Genomic DNA, 11,978 nt, shown 5'->3' with positions numbered 1-11,978 from the left:
TCCATCTCCATCTGGTCTAGTCTAGTCCTTCAAAAACCAATGCAGAGGCTGGTTTACAACACCGAGAAGCACAACGGGGAGCAGATAAAGTCATGGAAAATCTGTTGCACACTATCTGGGAACTATGTTTTTGAATTTAACCGAAAAGAAAGAAGTTTACTGCCCAAGATTGTGTCCGTGTTTTTATTAAAACGTCTTAAAAAGTTCAGGCTACGGCTGCAACTGAGGATTACTTTCCAATTGATTGACGCAGCATGTGTTTTGGATAATTTCATTAAAGCTTTAGTGCGTAACTTTTCGATATTAATGAATGTCCGTTACATTCAAGCCATTGCCAAATGAGTTGTTACAAAGCAAGAAACTCAAGTGATCACGGAAGGCTTGTATCATGTGGACGCGCCGACAGTTTTGTTGTCATTACTTAGAATTCCTCATGGGGGCGACAGAAGCTACGCACTATAGCTTTAATCGTTAAGTGTCAGACAAGAGTGGAAAAAGCTCGTCAAACTTTACAAAAGCCCCAATGGGTGTCTTCAAACGACTTGTTCTGTGCGACCAACAGCCCAGATATTTAATCTACAATAATTTAAAACTGAGAAAAGCTGCAAATACTTAAGAAGCTAAACGGGAAAATGTCTTGAGAAATTACTAAAATTATTAACTGATCATCGCAATTATTTGACAAATTATGTCAGTAAATATGTTTGAAGTAAAAGTGCTGTAACTTTAAAGAAATTTTACTTGTGTAAAAGTATATTTACTGGTGTAAAAATGTACTTTGAGTAAATGTTACTGCGTTACATTTTCAAAAAGGGGGTGTTATATGTTGATATTTGAGACTACTGTTAAAATTAAAGAACACCTTTAGGCTGCAAAATAAATTGCATTACATGTTTAATGAAACAACATCACTTTCTGAAAAGTAGTGAAGTACAATAGTTGTAATAAATAAATAAAAAGTGATTTTAAACCAGCTCTGTGTCACCTTTGTGTGGGCAGTGTGTGCAGATGACGATGTTTGGCGCCAGTGCACGGAGCGAAAGCAGCCAAGGTCTACCGAGATCCGCCCGATTAAAAAAGCGGCACGGATGTCCAGCAGACCTCCACTGAGAGCTGGAGAGAAGTCAAACACTGTTCATCCGCATTCACTGCCCACACAAAGATGACACAGAGCTGGTTTAAAATCGGCAGAGTATCTCTTTTACGGATTTTTGAAAATACTCAAGTACACAAGAAATTACTTTATTACAGTACTGAGAGTAAATGTAATTTGTTACTTCCACCTCTGCCGTCCTCCAGTATAAACTCCACCTGTTCTGCATGTTTATTCGAGGGGTAGGAAATTCTGAACTTAATCTAGGCTGTTTTATTTTACAGTTAATATTCTCCAATATTTGTAAATCAATCAAAGATAAGTCAATAAAGCACAGTGGTCTCTACTGTAAAGTCTCTATGAAGGAAACTAGTTTTTTAAATGTTGTTGTTGAACTATTACAGTACATCAAGTGTAATTTGCTTTATTGATTATAAATGCAGGGAATAAAGTTCATATTGCTTTGTTGCTGTTGTTGAAGATGCAACAAATCCCGGTTTACTTTTGACAATAATATTTTTTTTGACTCAAATCCATGTAAATGAACAGCTTTTTGAAATTCATGCTGAAAAGAAAACAGATCTGAATTTGGCTGCACAAAAACTGTTTTTCTTCTCTCATGAATTCCGGCTTTCATGTCACGTGGCTGAGGATGTCAGGAAATCCTCGGCGGGACTATTTCTTTGCGTGGTTGATAATTTCCCATGAGTGATGGCGTGATGGTCTTGGCTATTTTACAACACGGCAGCCCCCTCGACCAAAACACCCGAGCGTCCCTGAGCTGCAGTAACTCATCGGAGCAGATTTATGACCTGTTGTCGGAGAGTTCACGTAACGTGCTGCAACTTCAATTGTTTTAATCGAACATGCAAGAAGATACTCGTTTAATTCTTTTCCCCCCCAAATGTGTTCATCAAGCTGCTACAGTCTGAACACACACACGCTCATAAAAACACACACCGTGCTCCTGGTTCACAAATTTAACAGCAGACACGAGTGACCTGTGGAAACAGTGTAACTATTCTCTGTGGACTCCGTTTCAGCAGCTGCAGGGTGGGTGGTCCGCCCACATTTCTCCATTATGCAACGACTGCAATGTGTTTGACAAATGAAGAATCAAATTTGCAGATGAATCCGTCCTGCCTACATTTCTGCTGCTCTAGGTGAAATACAATGTGCCTCCCCTCTATTTGCAACGTAGGCTACAATACACCAACAATAACACACAGCCAATAAAAACAAAAAAACAGCAACAACACAAACTCCAACATAGACACACAAATAGACAAGTGCAACAAACAGTGTCAACAATTATTAAAGTAGGCCGACGCAACACACATCACTCCCATTGCGAAAAATACGGACGCATGGTCAGGTGCCTTTGGAGATGTTATTGCCGCTAAAGTCTCCTTTAGTGTCATATCTAAACGCGCTTGGTCGTGAAAGATCGTGGGTAGGCTTATAAAAGGTACGGTTCCGTGACACACGGGACAATAACGGGACAGTTGGGTTTAGGAAAAGAAGAACAGGACACGCGGGACACGATCCCCGGTCTCCTGGGATAAAGTCATTTGTTGTTTGACCCATACACCACTCCAACCGACCTCCCTATGCGAATTTCGGGCTTTCATACTACTCGCTACAGTTGTCGCTCTTAATACTACGTCATCTTCAAGGTCTGCAGCATAATATATCCAATAGGTTCCAAACCCCTTCACAGCATCAGACAGAGTCATGACAGCACAGCTATTTTCTAAATAATTAAATTTCAACTCATTTAAATAGCGACTGTAATAATATTGCAAATCTTTATATAAACAAAACCTTGTGCGTAAAACACACAGACACACAGACACACACACACGCCTACACACAAGTGAGCAGCAATGCGCATATCATCAGCAGGTCCACAACTTAAAAACACTAGGAGGACGTTAAGTTAAAAGTTTAAAAAAAAGTACATATTGTCAGACTTGGACAAGACCAACTAGAATATTTGGCGAGACCAATGGCCAAGTCTGAGACAAGTCTGAGACAATAAAAAAAAACGTCTTGACTCGAGACCGGACTCGACAACTACAGCACAAGCAACTTGATCAGGAAAGCTACAAAAGAAATCCACATATTTGTAACATGCAAATGATTCTTTCCAAGTTGTAGCATCATGTTGACGGCAGTCCAACGTCACCTAATCGCACTTTTTGACCTCGTGTTTTGTCCGAAAACCGTCCGATATGAGCCTCGAGGGACATTTAGGTTAAGTCGGTCCACCGCAACACAACTTTTAGCACTTTATAGTTCTTCAGTTGGGACTTCAGATTTATTCTCAGCCTCGACAGCAGTTAGTGTAAGTATGATTGACTCTTGTTGTACGATTACATTCATGAGACCCAGGCCCAGTGTTTAGTTACTGTCCTGCTGATTTACGAGATCAACGGCGCCATGTTTCTGTGCCTGACTCACCTTTATAAAACCAGTGACGTGCAACGTCGGATCCGAGTGTCACCGTCCTCATCTGCTGTTGATCAGTCGGACCGGAGGTTTTGAACTCTCCTCCCTGCAGAGCCTCAAGGGGTCGAGTTCACCCGCACGCTGGTTGTTAAAAAAACAAGTTAAACATGTGTTTACAAAGATATAATGTGGGGGGGAAATCATCACTTACAAACAGGTTTAAAAAGACAAATGAACATTGTACATCCTCAGATCAAGAGAACAGTAGCAACTTAATGAAATCAGACCAAAAATGTTGATTTTTTTTAAAACTGAGATGACTTAAAAGTGCTATTTAATGAAATTTAGTGTTATCTTTAGATTAAATGTGAAGATTTTTAACTTTAAAAACATGAACTGTTCTGGATTTATTGAAGCTCTTCACTTGATTTTCAGATTACGGTTACAAGTAGCAGATTTTTAAAGGAGTTTTAAATGGAAATACTGTATTTTAATAATATGACATAAGTTATTTTGAGTATTAAACCCTGTGAATCCGTAACAGGACTTCACCATGAGGATATATTCTCTAAACAAGCTCTGTTTCCACTTGTTAAAAGGTGATAAAAGGCAGTTTCCAATCAGCAGACATGATGCTAGTGTAGAGCAGCGACATAGAGTACATTCATGCTCACATTTAATCCGTTTCATTTCTGCTAATGAGTGCCACTGAGCCGCTTTAGTGCAGAGGAGGAATTTTTATTGTTTTTCCAGACTTTAGATCAAGGTGACAATACATTAATGACCAAGCCGAGCCGCAGAGGTTAAAATACAACACGGATTACCTGAGATTTACTGTCCCATCATACATCCAAAGGGAACAACTACGGCACTTCAAATCTTCCGTTTCCTCTAAAGCACATGTGTCAAACTCAAGGCCCGCGGTAGGTTCACAGTACATTTAATGTAGTTGTGGGCCAAACCCAAAAATACAGGACACTGTTTTTCAATGCAACAAAAGTCGAAAAAAGTGACAAATGTGTCAGAGAAAGCAACAAAAATGACGAAAAATGTGACTAACGGCAAAAAAAGCAACATGCAGCAATACAGTCGAAGATATTTTACTTTTCCCAATTAAAGCATGCCTGGCCCTTGATGTGATATTCATATTCCAGGGTGGCCCTTAGTGAAAAGGAGTTTGACACCCCTGCTCTAAAGTATAGGACAAACATTCCTATTCCTAACTGTGAGACAAATATTGTTCTGACTATCCTGATAACTGGGGGCAGCTTTTCAAAGTGAAACTATTTGCGTCTATTAGTGTCTCAGGACTGTGTGGTCTCGTTATTCTATCCTCTTGACTGGAAAACACGTAGCATCCACGATGAATTTAACAGATCCACGGCTGAGCTTGCTGCCAAGAAGGCAAGAAAGCGTCAGTTTGAAATGTAATTTATTCCATTCAGCTTCATCTGTCTACGCAGCATGACAGAATTTCTCACAGTTCTGCCATAAATGTGCCAACGTGACTGTCAGAAAGCTTATGATTTTCTTAGCTGGGTGCACGTAAAGCTGTTTAAGTTGTGCATCAGTTTGTCGGTTGAATGTTGTGCTGTTAAAGTCATTTGACAATGCTATTAAATGATCACTTTACCTTTTTATACTTACTACCGGTTTACATCTCTCTCTCTCTCTCTCTTTATGCATACTACACTGATGTGTATGAATGTGTATGTGTATTGATTTGTATGTGCTTTTGTTTCATCTGTCAAAACACTTTGTAAACTATTGGTTTTAAAGGGTGCTATACAAATAAAGTTCATTATTATTATTATATTAATATAATAAAAAAAAGACATGAAAATCTCATTTTTTTACAATGTGGGACCTTTAATCACCAGAGTTGAAGGTAGTCTGAGATTTAGTTTGAACAGTGCACAACGTTGCACAAAAACAACATTCTTGCACTTTTATACCAGATTTTTTTTTATCTCGATGTATATGTCATATGCAACACAAATGAAATGCCCTATATTTTAACTTCTGCACTATTTAATATCTTAGATTCAAATTTTTTATTTGCACAATTTTCTCCTTTAATGAGCATTGTTGAAGGAAGCCTGAGATCTTTATCTCCTACGACTGCGTCTCTCTAAGTGTTGTGTTGTGTGCATATGACAATGCATAACTTACGTAATGCTGTTGTACAAAAAATACACTCTTGCACTTTTATACCAGATGTTTCATGTTCATGTGCAACACTCAAATGCAACACAAATGAAATGCCTTTCTTTAAACTTGTGCTGCACAATTTAACTTGAACTTGAACGGCATCGGTATGTTTGCTTTGTTCCGCTATTTGAGTTTCAGATGTTAGCCAGTGTCTGTACTGTCTAGACTGAAGACAGATTTCAAATCTTACCTGGTCGTTCCCCTCACGCTGCTGTTTATGAAGATCTCCCGTCCGTTTGTTCACTCTGGAAGCTGAGGAGTGGAAAGACAAAATGTCTCTTTGAGTTCATGACATGACGTCATTCCAGACTTCAGATACAACTCATCATAATTTTGATTTTTTTCAATAGCAAGTTGTTGTTGTTGTGGTGCTTCAGAGTCCAAACAAATTCTACATTTGGAAGTTCAAAAGTAACTCAATATAATGTGGCTGAAATGCACGAACATTTCCTGCTACTTTATACTTCTAGTCCACTACTTCTCAGAGCTAAATATTGGACGTTTTATTCCACTACATTTATTTCAAAGTTTTAGTTACTTTGCAGATTCAGATTAATACAAAATGTCATCAACTAATAAATAAATTGTGTATTGTACTAATAATAATACTAATACTGTCTTTTTTGCACAGTGGTAAACTTTTGGGTGACTGAAAATAGAATAATTATACAAATAGCTTTTGCATAGGTGAAAGGTTACTGGAATCTAATATCTAAGATCTGCTAATAATCCTCAAACATAAAGGCCGTTTTGATCCCCGTTTGACAAGGTAATATATATATTATATATATATATTATTCCTTTCATATTTTTTCTCAGTAACCAAGATTTGTCTCTAACAAACTTCTTCAGCTGCTGTTTTCAACGGCTTCCGAAACAGAAAAGCTTCCGAAAACATACAGCCGATGTTAAACGAGAGCTGAGGGACTTTGTGTACATGAAGATCCTCATAAAGAAGCTGTGTGACATCTGTTTCCTTCCCCTGGTGACCCCTGGGAAGGCACGGCGGGGTCACGGGCACCAGCAAGGGTCACACGGAGGGGAAACCCCCCAAGCAGCCTTTGCCCTCTGTGGTAGGATTAGTCGGGCCAGTTTGAGCTCCAGTAGGAGAACTAATCTCTGTTCATATTGGGCTCGATCGAGATGAGCCAGGCCTGCGCAGAGTCGGTCAGCGGCGATCGATGCCCAATGCATGCTGGGTAGATTTGTATCCGAACTTGATCCCGACTTGCTCCGATGTCATGCACATGTAGGCAACGATGACCTCACGAGATCAAGGCGGCTGCAGGTTTTGGAGCAAGGCGCTGCAGGATTCCATGCTGGGAAGTGCCTGGCTCTCAGCTGATCTAACAGCTGATTGGTTCAGCTGTTAGATCAGCTGCCGCCTGCTCTCGTCCACCAGTTCATCTCAATGACGAAAAGTCCCCCCCGCGTAAATTACACCTATGCACACGCCTATCTTCAAGAAGTAATGTAAATAAAGTTGTCAGTTAAAACTAACATGGACATGTGATTAAAGAGCAACAATAACTCTTACCAGCTGAAGGCGCGTGACTAAGAGGGAGGGAGGTCTCTGAATAAGGGGTGACCAGGTGAACTCAATCAGGTAATTAGGGGGGGCAGGTGGAAGCAAAGACCAATCAGTGATGAAGAAAGGAGAGGAAAGGATGGGAGGTACAGGAAGTGAGTTAGGTGAGGAAAGTGCCCAAATAAGAGAAAAAAAACACATTCTCACTCGCGTCACGTAAAATATGGACGCTTGGTCAGGTGCCTTTGGCGTTGTTACTGCGCTAAAAGTCTCCTTTAGCGTCATATCTAAACGTGCTTTATCTAAACGTGCTTGGTTGTGACTATTGGCGTCACTTTTGATGCAGTTAGGTTAAGGAAAAGGTTGTGGGTGGGCTTACGTTTCCATGACATGCAGGACAAGAACGGGACAGTTGGGTTTAGGTAAAGAAGAATGGGACAGTTGGGTTCAGGAAAAGAAGAATGGATGGTTGGGTTTAGGAAAAGAAGAATGGGACATTTGGGTTTAGGTAAAGAACAACGGGACAGTTGGGTTTAGGTAAAGAAGAATGGGACGGTTGGGTTTAGGTAAAGAAGAATGGGACAGTTGGGTTTAGGTAAAGAACAACGGGACAGTTGGGTTTAGGTAAAGAAGAACGGGACAGTTGGGTTTAGGTAAAGAAGAACGGGACGGTTGGGTTTAGGTAAAGAAGAATGGGACAGTTGGGTTTAGGTAAAGAAGAATGGGACAGTTGGGTTTAGGTAAAGAAGAACGGGACAGTTGGGTTTAGGTAAAGAAGAATGGGACGGTTGGGTTTAGGTAAAGAAGAACGGGACAGTTGGGTTTAGGAAAAGAACAACGGGACAGTTGGGTTTAGGAAACGTGACACGCGGGACACGATCCCCGGTCTCCTGGGTGAAAGTCCTGTGTTGTTTGACCCATCCACCCCCCCAACCAACCTCCCTATGTGGATTTTCGGGCTTTCTTACTACTCGCTACCATTGTCACTCTTAGTGCTACGTCATCTTCAATCCCTGTGTATCTGCTGCTCTCCCCGGTACATTCTACACACACGCTGAAGGGTGCTTTTTATGTCGTATCTGACGCTGAGAGCCACTGCCCAAACATACGTATTTTATGAGTTCGGAGTGAGAATGGGTTGGAGCACAGCGCTCGAGAGGAAGGAAAACCTGTGCAGGTGAAGGACATCTTTGTGTCTTATGTTGTGATCTTTATGTTTGTTGAAATTAAATGAAAGTCTGGGATGAAAACTGACAATGATCTACACCATGGAAACATTCAGGGCTCGGCCCAAACCGGGGGGACGGCATACTCCATTTACAGCGGCTATATGCACTATATTCTTCAAGCTGTCTGATAATACAATGCCTTTTTATCATTTAGGAAAAACAGGATGGTTGTAACATGACGTTTTTTTCAACGCTGTTGATGTTTTTGGTGCTTTGGACAGCATTTAGCTTTTTCCAACGTTGTTTTTTTGAGATTTTTGTTGTTTTTTTTCCCCATGTTTTGGTCACTTTCTTTCAACATTTTCGTTGCTTCATTTTTTATTTTTTTTTTAACCCTGTTTTGTTTCTAATTGTTCTCCAACTGTTTTCATCGTTCAGAAACACACAACAGTGTTGAAAATCGCTCTTGCCACATAAAGAAAGAAAGAAACTGTCTGATGTTCCTATTGTTAAGTTCAGTCCAGTCCGGTCCAGTCAGAGAGACTGGAAAAGTGTGAAGACTGAAAGCGTCGGAAGCAAGTAGAAGTTTTTTTATTATCTTATGATACATCCGAGAGATGTATGGGTGTCTGTATGCTGTAAAGCCTGTAACGTGGATGTAACGTCATTAGAGTTTCCCAAACTGCCGGGGCTATCGGCTAGTAGCTAACATCAGCGGTAGCTAGCGTGGATGTATTAAGAGAACGGTAACACTATACCTATATGCCTACATAACGTTACTACAGACATAGCTAGATACTAGCTAGCTAACATTAGGAAATCATGAAAATTACATGACAACATATCGTTATGAAATCATTATTTATTTTATTAAAAGTTAAGAATTCAGATTTATTTATCAGTACCATAGCAACGCTAACTTCCGCTCAGATTGTCGTAGGAGTCCAACTTTTTGAACGCGTCCGGATGACCAACGGACCCAATTTTTTCCACACTCGTCCGCATCAGTTCGGACCCATTCGCATACGGTCTGCGATCATCATAGGAAATGAATGACTTCCAGTCGTTTCGCAGCCGTATCTACTGTGCCAATGTGAAGGCAGCGTAAGGGTAAAAGACACAAAGTTGAAGTTATTTTAAAACCCCAAAATATTTTTGAGAAAGCAGTGAAGGCAGAAGCCCCCCCCCCAGACTTTTGGCTAATTCTGGCATTTTTAACCCATATATAATCATGTTTTATTAATTTGCACTGTCCCTTTCTTAAATAAACTGAGTTGAATTGAGGTGTAGACCTGTGAGATATGCTGAAGGATGGTCAGCAGCGTGATGCCTTCATGTCCCGGGGCAAAGGTCCATCACCACTTTACCTGAGTGAAACCTGAGAGTTACTCTCAGCCGGAAGAAGCGCCTCCCTCTCTGCTGAAGTATTTTAAAAGCTTTCTCTGTTGATCCTCAGGTCAGACGATGTGAGAGTGTCTGTTGATGTGACTAAGCTCAGATCTCCCTTCACATCTGAAGGATTATCAGATCAGCAGCGCAGGTAAAAGATGAGGCGGCAGGCAAAGAACCACAGCTCAGCGTCTTCGGTTGCTTGTTGCTTTATTATAAAATAATGCAGATAATGCTCAGGCCTAATTTAAAACCACTTCCATACCGGTATCCAAAGGTTTTTTCTTTCAATATATGAAAGTAAAAATGATTTGAGACATTTTTTTTAAAGCAAACAAAGAAATTAAAAGATGTATTGCTATTGTTGGGGGTGAAATTATGGAACAATGACAGTATATAAATTTAAAGCTATAGTGCGTAGCTTCTGTCTCCCCCATGAGGAATTCTAAGTAATGACAACAAAACTGTCGGTGCGTCCACGTGATACAAGCCTTCCGTGATCGCGTACCACCCCCCAGCCATCTTCTTTGTTTTCAAGTAGCAGGGAATTCACGCAGAACCGTCGCAACTCTGTCGTCATTATGTTAAGCCCGCCCACCGACTCTATACACGATGTGATTGGCCTGACTAGAGTTTGGTTTTTCCATCTCGCAAGCCAACAGAGAGTTGCTGGACTGACCCTGGCAGCAAATTATATTATATATAAAGTCAGCAAAAAAGTTCCTCAGCAATAATAACAAACAAATGCCAAAAAAGCAAGAAAAACTAGACGGGCCAAAATTGATTGTGAACCTAAATTGATATGCTGACGCATTCTCACTCCCATCGCATAAAATACAGACGCTGGGTCAGGTGCCTTTGGCGTTGTTATTGGCGCTAAAAGTCACCTTTAGTGTCATATCTGAACACGCTGGGTCGGGACTATTGGCGTCACTTTTGAAGCAGTTAGGTTTAGGAAAAGATGGTGGGTGGGGTTATAATATGCACGTTCCTGTGACACTCGGGACACGATCCCCGGTCTCCGGGGTGAAAGTCCTGTGTTGTTTGACCCATCCACCACCCCAACCAACCTCCCTATGCGGAATTTCGGGCTACTCGCTACTGTTATGGCTCTTAATACTACACCATTTTTTGGTTTCCAAATTATATTTGCTGCCACTAGGGTGCGTCTAGATTTCTAGGCTACATGTTTTCTCCTTCTGCTGCAGAAACAAAAGTTTCAGACCTCTGATGGAGATCTGCAGCGTGCTGCTCCCTATCAGCGGCCGTCATCATCAGCAACAAAACAAAACATTCCCAACAAACACAAAGGTGAGCTGACAGGAGGAGAGTGCCGGCCAGCAGGGACGCTAAACTATTTCATGAGAGTGTTTGAGGTTAAAGATGGCATGTCAGCAACGGGGAAGACAAGTCAAACAGTTAAGATGGCATGCGTGATTGCCTGTACAAAAACATGAACCTGTTCCCTCACAGCTTCGTCAGTCCGTCTGTCAGCGCTCGGCACAACGAGCTATTCATTAGAGATGCTATCAGACGGCAGAAGTCAGATCTGTGGGAACCGTCTCTAACCTGACTCTGAGTCTGTTGGCTTCCTGTTTTAACGAATGTGCAGACCACAGCAGCGGCGGAAGAAGTATTCAGATCCTTTACTTCAGTAAAAGTACTAATACCACACTGTTAAAATACTCTGTTGCTTAAGTAAAAGTCCTGTGTTGAAAATATCACTTAAGTAAAAGTATGTCAGTATCATCAGGAAAATGTACTTGAAAGTAAAAATACTCAATGCAGAAAAATCCTCCAATTTCGGGCTACTCGCTACCGTTATCGCTCTTAATACTACACCATTTTTTGGTTTCCTTATACGTGATCTTTACATTGCCTACTCAATGTAAGTGTGGGTATGTGTGTGTGTGTGTGTGTGTGTGTGTGTGTGTGTGTGTGTGTGCATGTCTATGTGAGTGGATGAGAGAGTTGGGGGGGTCAGAGAAAGAGAGAGTGTGAATGTGGGTGAGCATATGCATGTGTTTCTACAACATTATTGTGTATCTTCACCATTTGGCTGTCCCATGCTTTGTTATATGAATACTGTAATCATCTCACTTCATATCTGTGAGAACTCCTGTACATATACTCTTGT

Source organism: Sander lucioperca, chromosome 19 (genome assembly GCF_008315115.2).
Source record: "Sander lucioperca isolate FBNREF2018 chromosome 19, SLUC_FBN_1.2, whole genome shotgun sequence".
Taxonomy (NCBI): domain Eukaryota; kingdom Metazoa; phylum Chordata; class Actinopteri; order Perciformes; family Percidae; genus Sander; species Sander lucioperca.
Note: the sequence above shows the minus strand (reverse complement) of the source record.